We start from the raw sequence: 19,205 nt of genomic DNA on the forward strand, positions 1-19,205 counted from the left end.
TATGGCTTTTGGAACAGACAAATGTAAGAAAAATAGCATAGTCAAGGGAAAACACACTAAACAAGAAGATTACATATTGGATAACCACAGCGACTGCATAGAAGCTATGGAAAAAACAGATGCCTATAAATATCTAGGATACAGACAAAAATAGGAATAGATAACAAAAATATTAAAGAAGAACTAAAAGAAAAATATAGACAAAGACTAACAAAAATACTGAAAACAGAATTGACAGCAAGAAACAAGACAAAAGCTATAAATACTTATGCTATACCATTATTGACCTATTCATTTGGAGTAGTGAAATGGAGTAACACAGAACTAGAAGCACTAAACACACTTACACGATCACAATGTCACAAATATAGAATACATCACACACATTCAGCAACAGAAAGATTCACATTAAGCAGAAAGGAAGGAGCAAAGGGATTTATCGACATAAAAAACCATAAAAAACATTATGGACAGGTAGACAGTTTAAGAAAATTCTTTCTAGAACGAGCAGAAACCAGCAAAATACACAAAGCAATCACTCATATAAATACATTGGCTACACCATTGCAATTTCATAACCACTTCTACAACACTTTAGATCACAGATACGAAGAAAGTAAATTGGAAAAAGAAAACACTACATAGGAAGCACCCGTATCATCTAAGACAGCCACACATCGATCAAGACGCATCCAACACATGGCAAAGAAAAGGCAATATATACAGTGAGACGGAAGGATTCATGATTTCAGTACATTCTCAAACAGTAAACACCAGATATTACAGCAAGCATATTATTAAAGATCCCAATACCACAACAGATAAATGCAAACTTTGCAAACAACAAATCGAAGCAGCAGATCACATCACAAGCGGATGTCTAGTACTAACAGATACAGAATACACCAGAAGACATGACAAACTAGCAAAAATAATACATCAACAACTTGCCATACAGCATTAACTAATAAAACAACACGTTCCCACGTACATGTATGCACCACAAAATGTACTGGAGAATGACGAATACGAATTATACTGGAACAGAACCATTATAACAGATCAAACAACACCACATAACAAACCTGACGTCATACTCACTAATAAAAAGAAGAAATTAACACAACTAATCGAAATATCCATACCCAATACAACAAATAAAGAGAAGAAAACAGGAGAAAAAATTGAAAAATACATCCAACTGGCTGAGGAAGTCAAGGACATGTGGCATCAGGATAAAGTTGACACTGTACCAATTATACTATCAACTACAGGAGTCATACCACACAATATCCACCAGTACATCAACGCAATACAGCTACATCCAAACGTATACATACAACTTCAGAAATCTGTAATTATTGATACATTTTCAATTACCTGAAAGTTCCTAAATGCAATGTAACATATACCACACAGTTAAAAGGAAGTCACGCTTGATCAAGGTCCGCGTCACTTTCCATAATTAACCAGACATAACGTCTGAGAAAGGAAAGAAATAACAGTAATACACCTAATAGTAGCCCAGGCAACGGTCTTGCTCTAGTGGATACACCGGTTCCCGTCAGATAACCGAAGTTAACCGCTGTCGGGCGTGGCCGGGCCGCCATGCGCTGTTGCCATTTTTCGGGGTGCACTCACCCTCGTGATGTCAATTGAGGAGCTACTCGACCGAATAGTAGCGGCTCTGGTTAGGGAAAACCATCATAACGACCGGAAGACTGGCGTGCTGACCCCAAGCCCCTTCCATCTGCATCCTCAGCTGAGGATGTCACGGCGAAGTTCTACTACACATGGAGAAACTTAACATGGGCGGCAGCTGTGGCCGAGCGGTTCTAGTTAGTTCTGTCCAGAACCGCGCAGCTGCCACAGTCGCAGGTTCGAATACTGCCTTGCGCATGCATGTGTGTGATGTCCTCAGGTTATTTAGGTTTAAGCAGTTCTAAGTTCTAGGGGACTGAATACCTTAGATCTTAAGTCCCATAGTGCTTAGAGCCATTTGAACCAACTAAACAACAAGCGCTTTTCAGATTCAATGTCGAACGCCATGATTAAGAGTTCCACACTGATAATACCTACAAATAGTAACAGAGTTTGGAAACTATTTGCAAAGCACTTTGCTAGCCCTACTCGTGATGTAGGGCACTAACAAAATGTAATGGACGTTAATGTGGTAAGAATTACACACAGCAAAAAAAGTTTTGCATCACCGCTATTCTCAGAACTCCTGAAGACAGACGTTGACTGTGCATATTGTATCACAGCCACTATCCCTTTGACTCTTCAGAGATCTCATTAAACCCGCCGAAAGATGTGAACTACCATGTATGAGCAGCGCCTATTAGACGGAGGGGGTCCGACAGCCGATCAAAAAATGGTTCAAATGGCTCTGAGCACTATGGGACTTAAATTCTAAGGTCATCAGGTCCCTAGAACTTGGAGCTACTTAAACCTAACTAACCTAAGGACATCACATCCATGCCCGCAGCAGGATTCGAACCTGCGACCGTAGCTGTTGCGCGGTTCCAGACTGTAGCGCCTAGAACCGCTCGGCCAGATCGGCCGGCACAATGATCAGTTCCAGTCATTGCACCAGGAATGAGGTACACGGCTCGTGTTGTCTGTGGTTCAACCATGCCTAGACTATCAATACCGCGGTTCGTTCACGTCCGCATTGTTACTTTGTGCCAGGAAGGGCTCTCAACAAGGGAAGTGTCAGGGCGTCTCGGAGTGAACCGAAGCGATGTTTTTCGGACATGGGCGAGATACAGAGAGACGGGAGCTGTCAATGACATGCGTCGCTCAGGCCGGCCACGGGCTGAAACTGCAGTGGATGACCGCTACCGCCGGCCGGGTTGGCCGAGCGGTTCTAGGCGCTACAGTCTGGAACCGCGCGACCGCTACGGTCGCAGATTCGAATCCTGCCTCGGGCAAGGATGTTTCTGATGTCCTTAGGTCTTTAGATTTAAGCAGTTCTAAGTTCTAGGGGACTGATGACCTCAGAAGTTAAGTCCCATAGTCCTCAGAGCTATTTGAACCATTTGCCGCTACCTACGGATTACGGCTCGGAGGAAGTCTGACCGCAAAGCCACCTTGTTGAATAATGCTTTTCGTGCAGCCACAGGACGTCGTGATACGTCTCAAACTGTGCGCAACAGGCTGCATGATGCGCAGCTTCACTTCGACGTCCATGTCGAGGTCCATCTTTGCAACCACGATACCGTGCAGCGCGGTACAGATAGGCCCAACAACATACCGAATGGACAGCACAGGATTGGCATCACGTTCTGTCCACTGATGAGTGTTGCATTTGCCTTCAACCAGACAATCGTCGGAGACGTGTTTGGAGGCAACCCGGTGCGACTGAACGCCTTAGACACACTGTCCAGCGCGTGCAGCAAGGTGAAGGTTCCCTGTTGTTTTGGGGTGGAAATATGTCGGGCCGACGTACGCTGCTGGTGGTCATGGAAGGCGCCGTAACGGCTGTACGACACGTGAATCCAATCCTCCAGCCGATAGTGCAACCATATCGGCCGCATATTGGTGAGGCATTCGTCTTCATGGACAACAATCCGCGCCCCATCGTGCACTTCTTGTGAATGATTTCCTTCATGAAAACGACATCGCTCGACTAGAGTGGCCAGCATGTTCTCCAGACATGAACCCTATCGTACATGCCTGGGACATATTGAAAAGGGCTGTTTATGGATGACATAACCCACCAACCAGTCTGAGGGGTCTACATCGAATCGCTGTTGAGGGGTGGGACAACCGAGACCAACAGTGCTTTTATGAACTTGTGGACAGTATGCCACGACGAATCAGGCATGCAACAATGTAAGATTGTTCAACATGCAGTGTGTGGTTGTCATGAGCAATAAAAAGGGTGGAAACGACGTTTATGTTGATCTCAAATCCAATTTTCTGTACCAGTTCCGGAACTCTTGGAACCGAGGTGATGCAAAAAATTTTTGATGTGTGTAGTTGATACCAAGCGATTGGATTATTGGGGAAGAGTACACAGATAACAGGTTTGGAATCTAATAGATGCTGTGGTGCGAAACAGCTCGCGTCCTTTGCATGCAAAACACTTCTTTTTAAGCTGACCAGTGAAAACAATTGTACTACCATTTCTGCATTCGTAGTATGGAAGTGTAAACATTTTGCAAAAGACCCAATTTAATCGCTGTATGACGATTAAGACGCCAGATCCTTGCCACGCTGACTACTTTTAGCAAATATGAATAAATACACCTCGACCCGGAATCGAATCCTCGACCTCCTGCGTGCTATCTCAAATCGCATTCCACTGCACCACCTGCACATTACTGTTTGTGTGTTCTGAAAGATATAGTTAGCGCACGTGTGATTACAGCGTTGCCATACTACCTATCGCTAACGTCCATTTACTGCCGGAAATATCTGCAGGCCGAAATGTTGCGACAGACATTTTTGTATTGCTAGTATGTGAGGAATCGTGTTCCACTCTGCATACAGAGATACAGCATGTGAAATAACTACAACTGCTGCACAAAACATAATGTCATGTCTACCAACAACGACAAAAACTGTAGAATTACTGACGGTGTCTAGTAGGCATTCCTTCATGTGACTCTAAAGTCAGTTACTCGATTCAAACATTGACCAAGAAACATAAAGTGTTTCTAGGTACACTCCCTTCTAGGTATAACACTGTCCTCTCCTGATCACCCTGACAGAGAATAACTTCTAATAGCTATTTACGCTCCCTAGAGGACTACTTTGAAGATGGTGGTGCCAAATAAGGTCCATGCAAGACACATTAGTTTTATTTAATATGTTTTCGGTACTTTTGGCTATCACCTTTTACGATCTAAGTAGGCGTGATTTTTTGTGAGTTTTTTTTAATCGAATGTCTTCATTATTTTTAGTAACATGCTTTTTGGGAACGATGAGCTAGTGTCGACAGATGAACTGAAATCAGAGATCGATCTCGTAATGACGTGGAAGACTGTCGAGTTTCCCAATGAAAGTCAGCTGACTCCCGGTCGTGTTTCCCAGTGGGCGGTTTTTACGGCCGTATTGATCACGACGGGTCAGCGGGAAGGCCTCGTTACCGCAGGGTGCAGATAAAGCTGTTTACGGCGTCTTTAAGAAGTTAGCCTCCTGAAGCATTTCTGTTTCTTCTTTTAAATCCGTAGGTCCGTATCAGCTACTTCGTTATGGAAGGAGTCACCAAGTGGTCGGAATCAAGTTGCAAACAACATATGAAAACAAACTGTGATTTACTGTGATACGAGGCATATTCGGAAACTAAAGTCCGAACGGGCGGCGCAAACTGAAAACCATAGTGAACATACGATGAAGCTTTGTACACATGTGTTGGGCAGTGTCTGTAGTATTCCCGTCGATCGCGTTACGCCGCTCTTCGCAGTTTTGAGAGCACAATGACCACTAAAGATGCCTAGAAAATATCGTGTCGCACCAACTGTGAGGGCTTGGTGAGAGATTTCACCTGATGAAACTTCCTGGCAGATTAAAACTGTGTGCCGGACCGAGACTCGAACTCGGGACCTTTGCCTTTCGCGGACAAGTGCTGTACCAACTGAGCTACCCAAGCGCTACTCACGACCCGTCCTCACAGCTTTACTTCTGCCAGTATCTTGTCTCCTACCTTACAAACTTTACAGAAGCTCTCCTGCGAAACTTGCAGAAGTAGCACTCCAGGAAGAAAGGATGTTGCGGAGACATGGCTTAGACACAGCCTGGGGGATCTTTCCAAAATGAGGTTTTCACTCTGCAGCGGAGCGTGCGCTGATATGAAAATTTCTGGCAGATTAAAACTGTATGCCAGACCGAGACTCGAATTCGGGAACTTTGCCTGTAAATTTTGGAAGGTAGGAGACGAGGTACTGACAGAAGTAAAGCTGTGAGGACGGGGATGTGTCGTGCTTGGGTAGCTTAGTTGGTAGGGCACTTGCCTGCAAAAGGCAAAGGTCCCGAGTTCGAGTCTGGATTTCACCTGACGCCAGGCAACCCACATAACACAAGTCTTACGCGTTTCCTTCTTGATCGCAGTTCTCGGCTGCACTCTGCAGGGGCAATGAAGGTGTTGTTGCGGTGTTTTAGATTGGGTTTGGAACTATTTGATCATCCATAATACAGCGCTTAATTTTCTCCCCCTGACTTTCATCTCTGCTCACATGAACCGCTGGCTATGAAGAAAATATTTTGCCACAGACAACGAGCTGCTGAACAGCGTAGAGAACTGGCGGCAAGAGCTGGCGGCTGCCTTCTAGGACGACGGTATTGCCAAGCTGAGACAACACTACAACAAATGTATAAGTGACTATGTAGAGAAGTAGCTGGAAGGTGTAGCTAACTGTTGTGAATAAAACATTTTTGACCTTCACAGTGGTTTCCTTTACGTGACCGATCACACTTTACTTTCCGAATAGGCCTCGTATATCCATAACCATACTATAAGGGGCATTCAAATGAAACCCGGTCACTAGTGTAAAGTAACGGTAACGATTTTACCAACTCAGAAATGTAGTTATACGCAGTACACATACTCAAGAATAGACCCATTGCGACACTAGCCGGTCAATTCCATTCTCGAAGAAGCTACTAGGCTGCTGTAGGATCCAGGCCTGGACTCAGTCACACACTTCGTCGTCCGTTGCGAATCGATGTCCACGAATTGCTTGTTCTAGAGGTCCAGACACAAGAAAGTCACACGGTCAAAGGTCGGTACTGTACAGTGGATGTTCCAGTGTTTCCCACCTAAACTGCTGCAATGCTGTCTTCACGGCATTGGCCGTGTGTGGGCGGGCATTATCATGCAGGAGGATAACGCCATTGGACAACATGCTTCGGCGTTTCGACTTTATGGCTGGTCTATGCTCCTGTAAAGTGGCTTGATAACGCTGGACACTGATGGTGGTAACCCGTGTCAGTGAGCCCTTGTTGACAGAAAACCAGGACATCATGACCTTGCCAGAACTGGTGTGCACGGCCTCTGATTTCTTTGGACGTGATGATGTCGCATGTTTCCAATGACGCTTGCTTTCCCGTTCAAAATGGTGACACCATGTTTCGTCACCTGTGACGTGACAGAAAGCCGTATTCCTCATCTTGATAACGTTGCAGATGACTCATACAGCGCCATTCTAGAACTGGGCTGCTCGGCGGTCAGTTGGTTGGGAACCCACTGCGCACAGATTTGTCGAAAATTCAAGTTTTGATGCATTATGGTATGAGCGGTACTCAAGCTAATACCCAGTAACCGATGAATCTCGTCCACCGTGATTCTGCGGTTGTCCAAGACTATATCATTTACCTCCGCAACCATTTCCGGTGTGATGACACGATGAGCCTGTCCTGGACTAGCATCGTCTTCCAGTGACTCGCGCCCCTCAACGAATCTTTTACGCCATCCCATAACACTTGAACGGCTCAGGCTGTACTCACGGTACGCAACCACCATCCGTCAATACATTTCACGGCCTCCAACCCCCTCCACCGCCAAAAATCGAGTCACTCCTCATTGTTTCTGCTTACTCGCTTGCATGTTCCGTAGTAGACGGTAACTTGTGTGACCACTTCTCTTCGGCGTGAAACCACACTGGCGCTATGCAACATCAAACGGGGCTCACACGTCAGCCTCTCTACCAATAGATGGAGCCACCATACCCGCAGTTTCGTGGTGCCACCGTACGTTTAAGGCAAAGGTAGACACACCGACCAGTTTTCATTTGAATGTACCTCATAACACTACAAACGCAACAGTTAATCTATCTGTTCTTTTTCATAAGCGAACCGCTGAACCGATTTTGATGATATTTGGTACGGAAATTCGTTGAACGCTGAAGAAGACAGTTAATAATCTGATGAATATAGCTAGAAATGCGAAGATACAATTACTATTTGGAAAAACCAGTATCTGTGAAAATGTTCTACACTACTGGCCATTAAAATTGCTACACCACGAAGATGACGTGCTACAGACGCGAAATTTCACTGACAGGAAGAAGATGCTGTGATATGCAAATGATTAGCTTTTCAGAGCATTCACACGAGGTTGGCGCCGGTGGCGACACCTACAACGTGCGGACATGCGGAAAGTGGCCAACCGATTTCTCATACACAAACAGCAGTTGACCGGCGTAGCCTGGTGAAACGTTGTGATGCCTCGTGTAAGGAGGAGAAATGCGTACCATCACGTTTCCGACTTTGATAAAGGTCGGATTGTAGCGTACCGCGATTGCGGTTTATAGTATAGCGACATTGCTGCTCGCGTTGGTCGACATCCAATGACTGTTAGCAAAATATGGAATCGGTGGGTTCAGGAGGGTAATACGGAACGCCGTGCTGGATCCCAACGGCCTCGTATCACTAGCAGTCGAGATGACAGGCATCTTATCCGCATGACTGTAACGGATCCTGCAGCCATGTCTCGATCCCTGAGTCAACAGATGGGGACGTTTGCAAGACAACAACCATCTGCACGATCAGTTCGACGACGTTTGCAGTGTTGAAAGTGTTTCTTACGTAAAGCAAAAAGGCAGAAGACTTAGGTGTTGACTCAGAATGATTATCAATCACCCGATGTACAGTTGGTCGATAGCGCAACTCACGTTCAATCTGTCTATCACTACAACCATTTTGACGAAATGTAACTTCAAGATGGGACAGCTCAGTTAGAAACGTCTCAGAGTCAGAAACGGCATGAGCCTTTCGTAGAAAACAATTCCAGCAAGATCGGTCGTATTTTACGGAAATACGACGCGAAATGTGTTTTCCGGCCTCCATCTAAAATTAGAGCGCTTTTGAGTTCTTTTAAGCATGATCTTGGTCTGCGTAAGGCGGGTGTATACCGTATTCCTTGTAGCATCGGCATGGCATATATTGGTCAAACTACCAGGACCGTGGAGGACCGATGTACTGAGCGTAAACGGCACACACGATTCCAGAAGACAAGTAGACCTGCTATTGCCGAACATTGCTTGTATACTGGTCACCCCATGTTATATAATAACACCGAGATATTGGCATGCACCTCCAGCTATTGGAACAGCGTTATTAGGGAGGCAGTTGAGATTAAATTAGCGAGCAACCTCATTAACAGGGGTGGAGGTATCTGTTTAAACTCTGTTTGGAATCCGGATCTCTCCCTCGTCAAAAAACAGAGGAACAGAGTCAATGCTACCTCACCTGTGAATTCGTAGCCTCACTATCGATATCTCTGACTTTGGTCATCTTTGGTGGCACTAGTGTTCACAGTGTGTTTTATCTTTCCTCCGTCAGTCCGAGAACCTAGTCTTTAAATTTGCGTGTACGTCGTCTGTCCGTTGCAGTTTGCCTCGCCGACATATCGACGGTCTCTGAAAGCGTTACCTGGCTGAATTCCCTGAAGTTATTTGAAAGTTGTATACGCCAGGAGAAACTGAGGTCACAAAATGTTCAAATGTGTTTGAATTGCTAACGGACCAAGCTGCTGAGGTCATCGGTCCCTAGACTTTTTTTTTTGGTCCTCAGTCTACTGACTGGTTTGATGCGGCCCGCCACGAATTCCTTTCCTGTGCTAACCTCTTCATTTCAGAGTAGCACTTGCAACCTACGTCCTCAATTATTTGCTTGACGTATTCCAATCTCTGTCTTCCTCTACAGTTTTTGCCCTCTACAGCTCCCTCTAGCACCTTGGAAGTCATTCCCTCACGTCTTAGCAGATGTCCCTTCTTCTTATCAGTGTTCTTCACATATTCCTTTCCTCTCCGATTCTGCGTAGAACCTCCTCATTGCTTACCTTATCAGTCCACCTAATTTTCAACATTCGTCTATAGTACCACATCTCAAATGCTTCGATTCTCTTCTGTTCCGGTTTTCCCACAGTCCATGTTTCACTACCATACAAAGCTGTACTCCAGACGTACATCCTCAGAAATTTCTTCCTCAAATTGAGGCCGGTATTTGATATTAGTAGACTTCTCTTGGCCAGAAATGCCTTTTTTGCCATAGCGAGTCTGCTTTTGATGTCCTCCTTGCTCCGTCCGCCATTGGTTATTTTACTGCCTAGGTAGAGAATTCCTTAACTTCATTGACTTCGTGACCACCAATCCTGATGTTAAGTTTCTCGCTGTTCTCATTTCTACTACTTCTCATTACCTTCGTCTTTCTCCGATTTACTCTCAAACCATACTGTGTACTCATTAGACTGTTCATTCCGTTCAGCAGATCATTTAATTCTGCTTCACTTTCACTCAGGATAGTAATGTCATCAGCGAATCGTATCATTGGTATCCTTTCACCTTGTACTTTAATTCCACTCCTGAACCTTTCTTTTATTTCCATCATTGCTTCCTCGATGTACAGATTGAAGAGTAGGGGCGAAAGGCTACAGCCTTGTCTTACTCCCTTCTTAATACGAGCACTTCGTTCTTGATCGTCCACTCTTATTATTCCCTCTTGGTTGTTGTACATACTGTTTATGACCCGTCTATCCCTATAGCTTACGCCTACTTTTTTGAGACTCTTGAATAGCTTGCTTTTTCCAGGTCGACAAATCCTATGAACGTGTCTTGATTTTTCTTTATCCTTGCTTCCACTATCAGCCGTAAATTCAGAATTGCCTCTCTCGTGCCTTTACTTTTCCTAAATCCAAACTGATCGTCACCTAGCACATTCTCAATTTTCTTTTCCATTCTTTTGTATATTATTCTTGTAAGCAGCTTCGATGCATGAGCTGTTAAGCTGATTGTGCGATAATTCTCGCACTTGTCAGCTCTTGCCGTCTTCGGAATTGTGTGGATGATGCTTTTCCGAAAATCAGATGGTATGTCGCCAGACTCATATATTCTACACACCAACGTGAATAGTCGTTTTTTTTGCCACTTCCCCTAATGATTTTAGAAATTCTGATGGAATGTTATCTATCCCTTCTGCCTTATTTGACCGTAAGTCCTCCAAAGCTCTTTTAAATTCCGATTCTAATACTGGATCCCCTATCTCTTCTAAATCGACTCCTCTTTCTTCTTCTATCACATCAGACAAATCTTCACCCTCATAGAGGCTTTCAGTGTATTCTTTCCACCTATCTGCTAGACCTCTGCATTTAACAGTGGAATTCCCGTTGCACTCTTAATGTTACCACCGTTGCTTTTAATGTCACCAAAGGTTGTTTTGACTTTCCTGTACGCTGAGCCTGTCCTTCCGACAATCATATCTTTTTCGATGTCTTCACATTTTTCCTGCAGCCAATTCGTCTTAGCTTCCCTGCACTTCCTATTTATTTCATTCCTCAGCGACTTGTATTTCTGTATTCCTGATTTTCCCGGAACATGTTTGTACTTCCTCCTTTCATCAATCAACTGAAGTATTTCTTCTGTTACCCATGGTTTCTTCGCTGCTACCTTCTTTGTTCCTATGTTTTCCTTCCCAACTTCTGCGATGGCCCTTGTAAGAGACGTCCATTCCTCTTCAACTGTGTTGCCTAGACCTACACACTACTTAAAGTAACTTGTGCTAAGAACAACACACACACCCATGCTGAGGGAGGACTGGAACCTTCTGCGGGAGGGGCAGAGTAGTTCGCGCGGTGACATGGCGCCTCAAACCTAAAGGCTATGAAACAAATTAAAAATTTCATTCGGTGTTTAAAACGGTGTGACAAAGAAGTGGGATTAAAAAATTACATTCAAATCAATTAACTGGATTATAAACGATAATCAGGGTCATTTCAGTGAAGATTTAAAAACACAAAAAATTACTGCACCTCACAATAACCCGACCCACAAATTCTTGCATTTGAAGCTCTTATCCTAGCCGTTATACGACACAATCAGACTACAAAACGCTATCTTTTAACGCTTTTGAATATGATTCAAAATTCCGAATATTTTTGTCTATTATTCGTAAACGAGGGCCCACCAGGCTGAATGGCTGCAGTCTGTTATTCCTGGGATCTTAAGCTACATCACCGTTTAGATAGTTTCAAAATGTCTGTCACATGACTGGGGACCCCTCTTTGTAAGCAACAGGGGATGACGAAACACATTACTTCGTGCGGTAATCCGATGGAAGGATTTCGCTCTGGCCAATGCCTGTGGAACGTTAACAGCCTTCACATCTACTGTCCCCAGTGGGAGGTGGTGTTGCGGTATGCCGGGTTTTTACTGGTTCGATCGTGGTCCCCTCATTGCGCTTTAGGTGTTCTGGTGTGACCACAAGCGCCGGAACGAAGATGAAGAACGCAAGAGAAGGCAGTGAAACAACGTCGGCCAATGGTGCGCTGATTAGGATCGCACCACGATTATATCCTCTGGAAGAGGAGGAGATAAGCGCAGCTCCTGGCTGCCCCGGCCACTCAGAATCGGCTCAGTATTCGGATAGGATTAGGACAGAACACGGACAGGCCTAGCAGAGAGTTCTGCGATAGCAGCTGTTAGTGATGCAGTAACTGTGTGGCAGAGTTGCATGAACACCGTATCTAGCAAATGGTTCAAATGGCTCTGCGCACTATGGGACTCAACATCTGAGGTCATCAGTCACCTAGAACTACTCAAACCTAACTAACCTAAGGACATGACACTCAGCCATGTCCGAGGCAGAATTCGAACCTGCGAGCGTAGCGGTGACGACACCTACAACGTGCTGACATGAGGAAATTTTCCTACCGATTTCTCATACACAGACTTCAGTTGATCGGCGTTGCCTGGTGAAACGTTGTTGTGATGCCTCGTGTAAAGAGGAGAAGTAGGTACCATCACACTTCTGACTTTGATAAAGGTCGGATCGTAGCCTATCGCGATTGCGGTTTATCGTCTCGCGACATTGCTGCTCGCGTTGGTCGAGATCCAATCACTGTTACCAGAATATCGAATCGGTGGGTTCAGGAGGGTAATGCGGAACGCCGTGCTGAATCCCAATGGCCTCGTATCACTAGCAGTCGAGATGACAGCTGTAACGGATCGTGCAGCCACGTCTCGGTCCCTGAGCCAGCAGATGGGGACGTTTCCACGACAACAACCATCTGCACGAACAGTTCAACGACGTTTGCAGCAGCATGGGCTATCAGCTCGGAGACCGTGGCTGCCGTTACCCTTGACGCTCAATCACAGACAAGAGCGCCTGCGATGGTGTACTCAACGACGAACCTGGGTGCGCGAATGGCAAAACGTCATTTTTTCGGATGAATCCAGGTTCTGTTTACAACATCATGACTGTCACATCCGTGTTTGGCAACATCGCTGTGAACGCACATTGGAAGCGTGTATTCATCGTCGCCATACTGGCGTATCACGCGGCGTGAAGGTATGGGGTGCCATTGGTTACACATCTCGGTCACCTCTTGTTCGCATTGACGGCACTTTGAACAGTGGACGTTACATTTCAGATCTGTTACGACCCTTGGCTCTACTCTTCATTCCATCCCTGCGAAGCCCTACATTTCAGCACGATAATGCACAACCGCATGTTGCAAGTCCTGTATGGGCCTTTCTGGATGCAGAAAATGCTCGACTGCTGCCGTGGCCAGCACATTCTCCTGATCTCTCACCAATTGAAAACGTCGGGTCATGGTGGCCGAGAAACTGGCTTGTCACAATGCGCCAGTCACTACTCTTGATGAACTGTGGTATCGTGTTGAAGCTGCATGGGCAGCTGTACCTGTGCAAGCCGTCCAAGCTCTGTTTGACTCAATGCCCAGGCGTATCAAGGCCGTTATTACGGCCAGAGGTGGTTGTTCTGGGTAATGGTTTCTCAGGATCTACGCACCCACACTGCGTGAAAATGTAATCACATGTTAGTTCTGGTATAATGTATTTGTCCAATGAATAACCGCATATCATCTGCAATTTTAATTGGCAGTAGTGTAAATGAAGGTAGAGTCAAACTACAAAACTACGTGCTGTAGGCCTCTAGTGATGGAGAATGAAGGCCTCCTTGTAATAAGAGGCTTAAAGTGCTGCAGCCGGTGTCAAGGCCCGCCGCATCGACAGATCCGCTACTCCAGGGGTAGGGACAGGAGCGCCGCTCCACTGCTGTGGTGGAGTGTCTTCGCGGAATCGTCGGCGCGGAAATTTCCGAGCGAATGCTTTCGCTTGCTGGATAATCTCTCCCTTCTCTTCTCTTCTCCTTCTAGCGTCGTTCCTCCCATCCCCGCCCCCACCCCCTCTCTCCGCCTCTGCCGGGGCGACGTAAGCTGGCTCTCAAATAAACGCAGACCTACGCCACATCCCCTACTGCTACCCCCTCTGACGTTTGCTTCAGAAACTGAGCTCGGTTCTGCGGGAAGAAGACACAGTAAAGGGAAGTTGTATTTGTGAAAGGAGAGGAAAGAGCCACGGTATGTGACGCAGGTAACGGGGATGACCGAGGATGATAAAGGGGGAGGATAGTGAACCCGATAGAGGCACGTTAGGGCGCGTCACGTGTCGGAGGAGGGAGATGCGCTTTGTGCGTGGGTGGAGCAGAGACACACATATGGCTACATGTAACTACGTTTCGAATGCCAGAACTACCACACTTATTATGATGATGGAACTGGGAAGTGTTATATTATGAGGCTGCAATCCAATATTTATAAAACTTTAGTGGAAAAGAACAGTTGCCTTGTCTTATAACTTATAGATTGCAGAGATCAGTCGTCCTTTTTAAATTATACTGCTTAGGTCTAGATTTCGGCTAGAAGCTAGCCATTCTCAATGTACTATTATTTTCTCTTAGTGGATGTAATTCCCTGTTGGTCGGGCTTCATCCACAGTTCATTGAATACTGGCTTGTGTCAATATTCACAATTCAGACCACAACAACAGTATGGATGTTAATCGCATGATAGGTATTAAATGTCCTCAATAGAAAAAAAACAGTACAGGCTACAATGACAGTAGAAGTTTTATTGAGACATTTCACCGTTTTGAGGCATCTTCAGAATTTGTCACGAACTGTGAACAATATATTAGTCATAAGGAGCCAAACCTTCAGCGAAGGCATGCATCCATGCTAGGATAGGGTCACACTTCTTATCTTGGCCCTGTATGCCTTCACTGAAGGTGCACAGTAAAATGTTTGGCTACTTACGACTAATGCATTACCTGCAGATCCTAAACAAATTCTGACTATGCCTCAAAAAGGCGAAATGTGCTAATAAAGCTTCTACTGCCATTGCAACCTGGACGGCCTTTCCTACTGGTCTAACAACCCTACCACAACAAAGGTCAAAAATTAATTATGATTGTAGTGTTGCTCACGCTGCTAAATATTAGATTTTCGGCCAACAACAAATACACTCCTGGAAATTGAAATAAGAACACCGTGAATTCATTGTCTCAGGAAGGGGAAACTTTATTGACACATTCCTAGGGTCAGATACATCACATGATCACACTGACAGAACCACAGGCACATAGACACAGGCAACAGAGCATGCACAATGTCGGCACTAGTACAGTGTATATCCACATTTCGCAGCAATGCAGGCTGCTATTCTCCCATGCAGACGATCGTAGAGATGCTGGATGTAGTCCTGTCGAACGGCTTGCCATGCCATTTCCACCTGGCGCCTCAGTTGGACCAGCGTTCGTGCTGGACTTGCAGACCACGTGAGACGACGCTTCATCCAGTCCCAAACATGCTCAATGGGGGACAGATCCGGTGATCTTGCTGGCCAGGGTAGTTGACTTACACCTTCTAGAGCACGTTGCGTGGCACGGGATACATGCGGACGTGCATTGTCCTGTTGGAACAGCAAGTTCCCTTGCCGGTCTAGGAATGGTAGAACGATGGGTTCGATGACGGTTTGGATGTACCGTGTACTATTCAGTGTACGACCAGTGTAGGAGATCGCTCCCCACACCATGATGCCGGGTGTTGGCCCTGTGTGCCTCGGTCGTATGCAGTCCTGATTGTGGCGCTCACCTGCACGGCGCCAAACACGCATACGACCATCATTGGCACCAAGGCAGAACCGACTCTCATCGCTGAAGACGACACGTCTCCATTCGTCCCTCCATTCACGCCTGTCGCGACACCACTGGAGGCGGGCTGCACGATGTTGGAGCGTGAGCGGAAGACGGCCTAACGGTGTGCGGGACCGTAGCCCAGCTTCATGGAGACGGTTGCGAATGGTCCTCGCCGATACTCCAGGAGCAACAGTGTCCCTAATTTGCTGGGAAGTGGCGGTGCGGTCCCCTACGGCAATGCGTAGGATCCTACGGTCTTGGCGTGCATCCGTGCGTCGCTGCGGTCCGGTCCCAGGTCGACGGGCACGTGCACCTTCCGCCGACCACTGGCGCCAACATCGATGTTCTGTGGAGACCTCACGCCCCACGTGTTGAGCAATTCGGCGGTACGTCCACCCGGCCTCCCGCATGCCCACTATACGCCCTCACTCAAAGTCCGTCAACTGCACATACGGTTCACGTCCACGCTGTCGCGGCATGTTACCAGTGTTAAAGACTGCGATGGAGCTCCGTATGCCACGGCAAACTGGCTGACACTGACGGCGGCGGTGCACAAATGCTGCGCAGCTAGCGCCATTCGACGGCCAACACCGCGGTTCCTGGTGTGTCCGCTGTGCCGTGCGTGTGATCATTGCTTGTACAGCCCTCTCGCAGTGTCCGGAGCAAGTATGGTGGGTCTAACACACCGGTGTCAATGTGTTCTTTTTTCCATTTCCAGGAGTGTATTATGTGGCAGGTGTCATTAGCGCACAGTTTATAAAGTCACTTCATGAAAAAGGTAAAACTAGGCACTCATCTTTTCGTGTTTGCCACGGTGGTCTCGCTGGTCTCGTGAACTCATGGCTCAATCGTCGAAAATCTAGGTAGCGATGATTCCAAGCTTGGATGAAAAGAGGCCTTGGTGTTATTCTGCGATATTCAAAAGTTTCATAGATGTGCTTCACAAACCATTCTTGAAGATTAAACTTTTGCAAGTTAGGCCAATGGTGATGTAAAATAGTAATTAGCACTTCGAATTTAAGTTACACTTCTTTTTTATTACTTTTGTTGCAATATCACTTCACAATATAAAACATACTTGAAAATATCTTCCTCATTGTTAAAGTTCACATTTCATAAACTGACTACAATTAGCGTCTTTTCAACATGACGATCAAGACTTGACTCTGGAATAATCGCTTACGCGCCTAGAATTCAGTACGTCATAGTGACAAAAGACAGAATACACATAAGAATAATATCATTGCAATACATACATATCGACGTATCGAAGTACTTATACATTGTCTCGCGGTTCTAGGCGCGCAGTCCGGAACCGTGCGATTGCTACGGTCGCAGGTTCGAATCCTGCCTCGGGCATGGATGTGTGTGATGTCCTTAGGTTAGTTAGGTTTAAGTAGTTCTAAGTTCTAGGGGACTGATAACCACAGCAGTTGAGTCCCATAGTGCTCAGAGCCATTTGAACTTATACATTAATGAAATCAAATGTGAATGTTGTCACAGAAATATGCTAGCTACTTTACAGAAACACATTACAATATTGCTGATATCGAGAAGTTGAGGTGAGGTTCCGTAATGATTACGTAATTCAAGTACCATTACACTGGCAATATACTACAGTCGCTGTATCATTGTCATAGAGTGGGATGATTTATGTAAGGGTATTAAATGAATAAATTTTCACTCCATTTGTAATTGGCCATCATCAATACCAATATCAGCTTCCCCTATTTCACATCATTGGGCGTAGAATTAAGAAAAATCCATTCTTAAATCCCACATATAGTATAAGGTCAACGTTCTCTGCAAACCATTGCCGTAACTGCACGTCATCTGAGTGACTACATTTGGCCTTTTCAGATGACTCACGCTTTATACCCCATCATAGAGACGGTCGATGGCGTGTACGGTGTGAAACGTCTGAAATCAAACACCCTGCAACAAATGTCAGAAGGGTGCGGGCCAGAAGTGGCGTTATGGTCTGGGGAATGTTTTTGTTGCATTCACCGGCTGATCTCGTCATCCTGAAAGGCAGAGTGGATCAAAGCAAGTTTGCTTCTATCCTTGAAGACTAGGTCCACCCTGTACGTGCAGTTTGTGTTCCCTCAGCAAGAAGACATCTACCAGGAGGACAATGCAGCAAGCCGCACAGCTTGCGGTGTACATTCGCGGTCTGAAGAGCACTAAGATGAGATTACCGTACTCCTCCAGCCACCGAACCGTCCGAATTTAAACTCAATCGAGAATATTTGGGGCGACCTTGATCGGGCTGTTCATGCCATGGATCCTCGACTGAGAAACCTAGCACAAATGGCCACGTTGCTGAAATCAGCATTGCTGCACCTCCCTGTCGGCACCTCAGTGACTCCCTCCCTCCACCTCTTGTACGGGTCTGTACTGCAAAAGATGGTTTTCAGGCCTTAGTCAGGTTGTCACATTAATGTGACTTTTTTTTGAGTCATCAGTATTGTGACTGGTTTGATGCAGCCCTTCATCTCAGAGTAGCACTTGCAACCTATGTTCTCAATTATTTTCTGCATGTATTCCAATCTCTGGCTTCCCCTACTCTTCCGTCTAGTACTATGGAAGTCATTCCCTCATGTGTTAACAGATGTCCTATCATCCTGTCCCGCTTCCTTGGCAGTGTTTTCCACAAATTCCTTTTCTCTCCGATTCTGCGCAAAACCTCCTCATACCCTATCTTGTGAGTCGACGTAATTTTCAACATTCGTCTGTAGTACCACATCTCAAATGTTCCGGTCTTCCCACAGTCCAAGTTTCACTACAATACAATGCTGTAGTCCAAACGTACGTTCTCAGAAATTTCTTCCTCAAATTAAGGCCTATGTTTGATATCAGTAGACCTCTCTTGGCCAGGAATGCCCTTTTTGGCATTGCTAGTCTGCTTTCGATGTCCACCCTGTTCCGTCCCTCTTTGGTTATCTTACTGCCTAAGTAACTGAACCCCTTAACTTCATCTAATTTGTGGCCATCAATCCTGATTTAAGTTTCTCCCTGTCCTCGTTTCTGCCACTTCCCTTTACTTTCGTCTTTCTTCGGTTTACTCTCAATCCATATTCTGTATTCATTAGATTGTTCATTCCGTTCATCATATCAAGTAGTTCTTCTTTACTTTCACTCAGGATATCAATGTCATCAGCGAATCGTGTCATCGATATCCTTTCACCTTGAATTTTAATTCCACTCCTCAACCTTTCTTTGCTTCTTCGATGTACAGATTGAACAGTAGGGTGAGGGGGGGGGGGG

This window comes from Schistocerca gregaria, chromosome 9, assembly GCF_023897955.1.
Source record: "Schistocerca gregaria isolate iqSchGreg1 chromosome 9, iqSchGreg1.2, whole genome shotgun sequence".
In the NCBI taxonomy this organism is placed as follows: Eukaryota; Metazoa; Arthropoda; class Insecta; order Orthoptera; family Acrididae; genus Schistocerca; species Schistocerca gregaria.